Source organism: Papio anubis, chromosome 4 (genome assembly GCF_008728515.1).
Source record: "Papio anubis isolate 15944 chromosome 4, Panubis1.0, whole genome shotgun sequence".
Lineage (NCBI taxonomy): Eukaryota > Metazoa > Chordata > Mammalia > Primates > Cercopithecidae > Papio > Papio anubis.
Genome location: NC_044979.1, coordinates 158,510,827 through 158,518,816, shown reverse-complemented (window position 1 = coordinate 158,518,816; position 7,990 = coordinate 158,510,827). Strand labels below are relative to the sequence as shown.

General features: G+C 35.7%; 1 pseudogene across 1 annotated transcript; it reads left to right on the top strand.

Annotated features, from left to right (window-relative positions):
• The first annotated feature begins 4,216 nt into the window (after nt 1-4,216).
• On the top strand, nt 4,217-6,665 carry LOC116274574 (annotated as a pseudogene). The gene is made up of 2 exons (XR_004183345.1): nt 4,217-5,703; nt 5,790-6,665. The product of XR_004183345.1 is annotated as a tubulin alpha-1B chain-like (transcript).
• The last annotated feature ends 1,325 nt before the right edge of the window (nt 6,666-7,990 follow it).

Sequence of the window (7,990 nt, the reverse complement as noted above, 5' to 3'; positions counted from 1 at the left end):
GCATATGGTTCGTTCTGATAATCTTCTTCCTCAGGTAATGTTTCACACTCATTTTATCCTTCAGGCATTTCTGCTATATGTCACCTATTCAGTGAAATCTACACCGGCCATGTATAGCATGCCCCCACCCCCTAATCTTGCCTTGGCACCATCTCCCCAATTTATTGCTTTAATTTTCCTCATACAGTTCATTGCCACTTGACTTGACACATATTTACTCATTATCTGTTTATTGACAGTCAATCACCGGTAGAATATTTAATGAATACAGAATAAATATGTATTAAATGAATGAATAAATTAATACATAAAAGACAGGAGTTGAGTTTTTCTTTTATACCAGAGGCAGATAATCTAAAGCCCTCAGACTAAATCTAGCCAGCCATTTGTTTTCTATAAGTACATACAATTTTGTTGAAAAAGAGTCCTCCGCCGGGCGCGGTGGCTCAAGCCTGTAATCCCAGCACTTTGGGAGGCCGAGACGGGCGGATCACGAGGTCAGGAGATCGAGACCATCCTGGCGAACACGGTGAAACCCCGTCTCTACTAAAAAATACAAAAAAAATAGCCGGGCGAGGTGGCGGGCGCCTGTAGTCCCAGCTACTCCGGAGGCTGAGGCAGGAGAATGGCGGGAACCCGGGAGGCGGAGCTTGCAGTGAGCTGAGATCCGGCCACAGCACTCCAGCCTGGGTGACAGAGCAAGACTCCGTCTCAAAAAAAAAAAAAGAGTCCTCCAAATTTGTTAACATATCGTTTGTGGCAACTTTCGCACAATGGCAGAGTTGAATAGTTGTGAAAGAATGGGAAGTTAGCAAAGACAAACATATTAAGTGCCTCCTTAAAGAAAAGGTTTGCTCACTTTTTAACTTTTGTTAAATCTTCATATAAACGACCTTTATTCTCCTACTCTTCTTTTTCAAATGGGCAAGAGTAGCTGTTTTTGTATCATTCAATATTTTCAGCAAGTAATTGAAATAAGATTTTGGTAATTTGTGGGAACCAAGATTTACCTTAGATAAGGGAACGTACTTCTGGAATCACAATTTTCACATGAAAATTGGCGACTGCAAAATGAGAAGTTTCATATTTCTGTAACTATTCTCTGGGAAATATTCCATAACTATATCTGATAAAACTGATACAAAAATACCACAGGCTAGCCATTTAGTAAAAGGTGTTAAAGAGATCATTTGAAAAATAAAAGGGAAGCAATTTGGATGCAAGAGATGACATTTTACTCAGATATGTGGCTTTATCTTTCATCTTTCTGAACTTACATGGACAAGGACATGAGATGTTTAGTTCCACTGAGCAATTAAATATTTAATGAGAAAGAGCACTAATTGGTAGGTAATGCTCTCATTGATTGTTTCCTAACCAGTTAGTAATTGCATATAAAAGTCATATATTAAGGACTTAATTAACAATACAAATTACTCTGCCAAAAATGGCATATCATTATCACAGAATTTATGTTGAAGCTGTCTTCATTTTCCCCTATGGTTTTGAAACTTAGTAGAAGAAAGGACCCTAAATTTAATTTGACTATTTCCATGGTTTTTTTTTTCTAAATCCATTTGATTGTTTAATTGCTAAAGCCATGTATTCTTCAAGATCTGTGCTTATATGTAGAATATCTTTAGGGAATATGATTTACTGCCCTAGTTTCTGGAAAATGAACTCATATGATAAATGAAATAGGATGAAGTTCTTGGATGGAAACAATCAAATTGTCAATAATTTTACATTTAGTCTTAGGAAATCTATGCCATTATTAACAAATCTAACAAAAGAAAGAATACAATAAAAGAACTTTTATCTTAAAATTGACGATTTTGAATTTTGTGATACTCCCTCTGAATTCTCTTTATTTGGCTTAGTGTATTATTATAAGTTGCCCTTACTTGTATTACCTGTATACGTAAAGAAATATAACTTTTCCACCCATTCCAAAAGACTCCCTTTGTGGCCCAGACCACTAAACTGCTCTTTCTCTTAATAGTTAACCACTGTCCTGATACAGAATCAAGTCCTGGAATTTGTTTACGTTTTGTCAAGCAAATTTGTATCCTGAGACATCAGAATATAGTTTTCCCCATTTTTGCTGTGTCTAAATCTCCATCCTTTTCTTTTCTTTTTTTTTTTTTTTTTTTTTTTTAAGAAGCTGTAAAGTTTGCCTTGGAAAGTTTTCCTGAATCTGGGTCAGGCTGATTACAAACTCATGGTACACTTTAGTATATTTCAGAAAAGTATTTGATTAAAGTCTTCAGATGATTTCTTTTAACAGGAGGCTCAGTATATCTGCCTTCTGGCTTTTAGTTTTATTTTTCTCCAAGCCATTTATTGCCTGCTAATTGTTCATTTCATCTTCCATTTGGTGTTAAAAAGTGGTTGCAATTTAATTCTATCTTTTTATTTTAATTTTTTCGGGTGGAATAATTTTACAAAGGAATACTACCTTTCATCTACTATTTGATTATCCAATGATTCAGTTCATACAGGAAAGGTGGAAAAATCACCTTGATCCTTTCTGTCATGTAATCAGTTTTCCAAAAGTGATTTGGATCACTGTTTTTTCAGCAGTTGATTAATTACTGGTTTTCACATTTATATGAACTCATGGATTTATGATGAGTTTCAATTCATTGTGCCTCTTATCCTTATTGAAGTACAGTTTGTCCCATCTATGATGAGCAAAACATCAGAAGTTTGGCTCTTGAATTCTTCAGGCATGATCCTAGCAGTCATTGATAGCTTCCTTTCTGTCTGTTTTGTCAAGATGGTCTATACTCAATCCTGTACATTTTCTTCCATAGGCATGAACACATCCATTTCTCCACAAAACACGTTCTCTTTTAAATTGGACAGTACTACAACCTGAGTTTATTATATTTTCTAGTTCTTTTCAGGGGATTTAGGATTAAAAGACAAAGACAAAGTTACACAAATAAAATGCTTGTGAGGCCATACTGATATTTTCATCTTCATTTCCAATTCAAAATTATAAGACTTTTGCATGACTTCTTCTATATTACCTCTTTGTTGCAATTCACCTAATTCTGGCTCTCAAAATACGAGAGTTGATAGAATGAGAATAGCCTGTAATTATTCATTTGCTTGATTTCTCATTGTACATACAACTATCTCAGAATAACAATACTCATGCTACCATCTCCAATTATGATTACTAACAAGAGTTTTGTTATTTTGTTTTGCATTTCTCTATTCTCCAATTTATATTATTTCTACATTGATGATTTGTATCTTCTTTCCTTGTTCCTGATCAGTCTGACTAGAAGATTATAAATTGTATTAATCTTCTCAAAGTATACATTTTGGGTAAATTGATGTTATTTATCTGTTGTTTTGTAGGGTCGAGCATTCTAAGTGTGACAGGTAGATCAGTGCGGCTTTCTCTCATGCTTTCCTGCCAACCTTGCTGACTTTATTTTATTTTTATTTTCTAGGCTTTCAGCTATTCATCCATTAAAGGTCAAACAAAAATTTCTCCTTAATGTCTTTCCATCTATTTTTAAGGTTGTTTTAAAATAAAATATATTCCTTATTTTAAAAGATTTTACTCACTTAAGACTACAAGTTAATGGCCTAGTGAAATTAAATATGGCTTGAATGTTTCTCAACAGATAGCTTTAAATAGGTAAGTTTACCAATGGTTCATTAAAAAAGATTTAGTTATATTCTTGAAATGTAACAATATAATTACATTTGCTTTAGAACAGTGCCTAGTACATAGTACAAATGCTTTAGAACAGTGCCTAGTACATGGTAGGAGCTCAAGAAATGTTAGCCAATATAATTTTCATCTTTTTTACACTAAAAATGCCTATGTATGCGATGCTGTTTGTGAAATGCTTGTCATGTGTATTGTTGTAAATTTTTTTTGGAAATAAATAACTCAGATGAAGTAATTGTAAAGTTTTCATTAATGTGACTTCCAAGCCAGTTTTATACTACAGTCGCTGAAAATAATAGGTATGTGATAGATTTTGCTTAAAAAACATTTCCAAATTAACAGAATAAAATAGACAACCATTTGAAATTATTGTTAAAAGAAATCTATGAGATTGGGATTTATGCTAATATGGTCCCCCATTGTAACCCCAAGGGATCCACGTAGAAGCTGAGAATTAGCTATATTAGAAAGAAATAATTTCATAATGATTATTTTTTAAAATAATAATTTCATGTTTCATGAAACTATGCAGGAATTTTGAAAGTGTTTTCCAAGTTAGATCTCAAAATATTTTTCTTTTAAAAGTGAAATTAAAAGTTTGATATAATAAAAAATCAAATAAGTCCAATGTTTGACCTTTCAAAATTGAGACAATGATAAGAAAGAAAAGGTTATCAAAAAATACAGAGACAGAGTTGAAGGAAAGGATCATTTATGAAAAAAAGAAAACTCTCATACAAAAATAGGTGTTAAGAAACTATAATGTACCATACAGTGTAATGTTTGGAACTAAAGTTAATAATAAATTAAATTTCCAAAGTATGGAAGTTTATATATTTTCATTGTATGTGTGAAAGAGAAACACCTATTCATTTTCATCTTTTTACTACATTTAAACAGTATTTTATATCATGTGTCCGCTGCTACTGACACTCATAAATTAATTAGTTTAAGATGACATTTTGAAACTTAATACCCACATTTTGCCACCATTATGTAAAGGTTAAAATGATATGTCAGAGGCTTCTTGGAGCAATTGAAAGGCTAGCAATAAGTAATAGTTCAAGCTTCATGACAGTTGATACAGATTTCCTTGTGATCCCCTTCAAAACCACCAGAAAGTTTTATTATTTCCAACTACAGTTTTATTTTTCATACACATTTCATGACTTCAACATTTTGTCATAATCATAATCTTTTATAGCTAGACCTATTTAACTTTACATTAGTTTTACCTTGATCATTTTTATGTGCAAATTCTAAAGGAGATGTTTAACTATAAGTATTACTGAGCACATTACTTTCCTTAACTCTTAGCTTGTTGGGATCGGTGATCGGACCCGTTATCTGCTCCTGTCGCCTTAGCCTCCTAACTGTTAGCCACTATGTGTGAGTGCATCTCCATCCACATTGGCCAGCCTGGTGTCCAGACTGGCAAAGCCAGCTTGTACCTCTACTGCCTGGAACATGGCATCCAGCTCCATGGCCAGATGCCAAGTGACAAGACAATTCGAGGGAGAGATGACCACTGAAAAGCATGTGCCCAGGGCCGTGTTTGTAGACCTGGAACCCACAGTTATTAACAGTTTACTCTGACACCTACGAGCCACCTCTTCCACCCTGAGAAGCTCATCCCAGACAAGGAAGATGCTGTCAGTGGCTATGCATGAGGCCACTACATCATTGACAAGGGGATCACTGACCTCATCTTGGACTGAGTTCACAAGCTGGCTGACCAGTGCACAGGTCTTTAGGGCTTCTTAGTTTTACACAGTTTTGTTGAACAGACTGGTTCTAGGTTCAACTCCCTGCTGATGGTATGTCTTTCTGTTGCTTATAACAAGAAGTCCAAGCTGCAGTTCTCCATTTTCCCAGCAACCCCCATCCTCCAGGTTTCCACGGCAGTAGTTGAGCTCTACGACTCCATCCTCACCACCCACACCACCCTAGAGCACTACGATTGTGCCTTCACAGTAGACAATGAGGCCATCTATGACATCTACCATTTGGTTAGCCAATGATACAGTTCATACAGGAAAGGTGGAAAAATCACCTCAACCCTTTTTATCATTTAATCAGTTTTCCAAAAGTAAAGCTCAATATTGAATGTCCAAACTACACTAACGTTAACCATCTCATTAGCCAGACTGTGTCCTCTATCACTGCTTCCTTCAGATTTGATGGAGCCCTGAATATTGATCTAACAGAATTCCAGACCAATCTAGTGCCATACGCTCACATCCACTTCCTTCTGGCCACGTGTGTCCCTGTCATCTCTGCTGAGAAAGCCTACCGTGAACACTTTTCTGTAGTAGAGATCACGAATGCTTATTTTGAGCCAGCCAGTGAGATGTTAAGATGTGACCCACACCATGGTAAATACATAACTTGCTGCCTCTTGTACGCTTGTGATATGGTTCCCAAAGCCATCATGCTGCCACTGCCACTGCCACCATCAAAACCAAATGCAGCATTCAGTTTGTGGATTGCTGTCCCACTGGCTTCAAGGTTGACATTAGTTACCAGCTTCCCACTGTGGTACCAGGCGGAGACCTGGCCAAAGGACGGAGAGCTGTGTGCACACTGAGCAACATCACAGCCATTGTTGAGGTGTGGGCTCACCTGGACCGCATACCTGATGTATGCCAAGTTTCTTTGTTCACTATTCCGTGGGTGAAGGGATGGAGGAAGGAGAGTTTTGTGAGGCCCACGAGGACATGGTTGCCCTTAAGAAAGATTATGAAGTGGTTAGTGTGGATTCTGTCGAAGGAGAGGGTGAGAAGGAAGGAGAGGAATACTAATTATCCATTCCCTTCAGCCCTGCAGCATGTCATACCCCCAGAATTTCAGCTTCAACATCAGCTGACAGGCATTCAGGCTTTTTGGTTAGATTGTTTTCACTCAGTGGTGATCATGTCTTTCCATGTGCACCTGTAAGATTTTTTCATCATGTCTCAAAATAAAGGCTTTAGAATAAAAAATGAATAAAATAAATAAATATGAATATTATTCAATTACACAGGATACGTTTTAATTTCATGAAGAGATTAATGTAGCCCCTATAAGTAATGATAATTCACACCACTATTCACTGGGTTTGGATATACAGTTATTTTACTTTTTGGCAAACATAAAATATGAGAAAGATCAGAATAGAAGATGAATGTATATTAATAAGGACAGTATTTTATGAGTACACAGGATCTGTTATATATCCTTATCCATTATGTAACTCAATCTATCATCTATATCCATGGTCTGCAAACAACATCCTGTAGGCCAAAACTGTCTTGCTGCCTGTTTTCAGAAATAAAGCTTTACTGAAACACAGCCATGCTCTTTTGTTTACATATTATCCATGACTGCTTATCTATTACAGAGGCAAAGTTGAGCAGTTATGACAAACCCACGAGCCATTTAAAATACATATAGCTGGCCGAGAGTGGTGACTCATGCTTGTAATCTCACCACTTCAGGAGGCCAAGGCAGGCAGATCACTTGAGGCCAGGAATTTGAGACCAGACTGACCAACATGGCAAAACCCCATCTCTACTAAACCTGTACAAAAATTAGCCAGTTGTGTAATTACAGCCAGGCATGCACCTGTAATCCCAGCTACTCAGGAGGCTGAAGCAAGAGAATCACTTGAGCCTGGGAGGTGGAGACTGCAGTGAGCTGAGATAACGCCACTTCACTCCAGCCTGAGTGAGAGACTGAGACTCTGTCTCGCATGAATAAATAAATAAATAAATAAATAATAAAATAAAATACATATGGTCCTTTGCAAGAAGTTTTCTTATATCTAATCCATAACATCAGTATTAATATATATATCGAATCATTTATCTAATCTCTTAATATATGTTCACATACATACATAAATGTGTATGCATACATATATATGTGTGTCTGAATGTATATATACATATGTATATATTTTTCTGCATATATTCATTCTTCCAAAAAGAGTTTCTGATGATACACATATTTGAAACAGAAATAAGATACAACCCTACAAAATAGAAGCAAGACAACAGGAAAAATAACAAAAACCAAAAAGAGCAATATTTTAAATCTAATGAATCATTCAATTTGAGCATTATTTTGGTCTGAGATTTCTGGCAGATATGACAATAGACAAAATATTGAGCTACATTGTTCTAATTAGAAAATGTGGTAAATTAAAGCACATTCAAAAGAACACAAGAATAATTTCCTTCTTATATTCTTCTGTAGATGTATGGATCACAGTCAAGTTGACCATAGAAATATAATCTCTGTTATTTTGAAGATTTG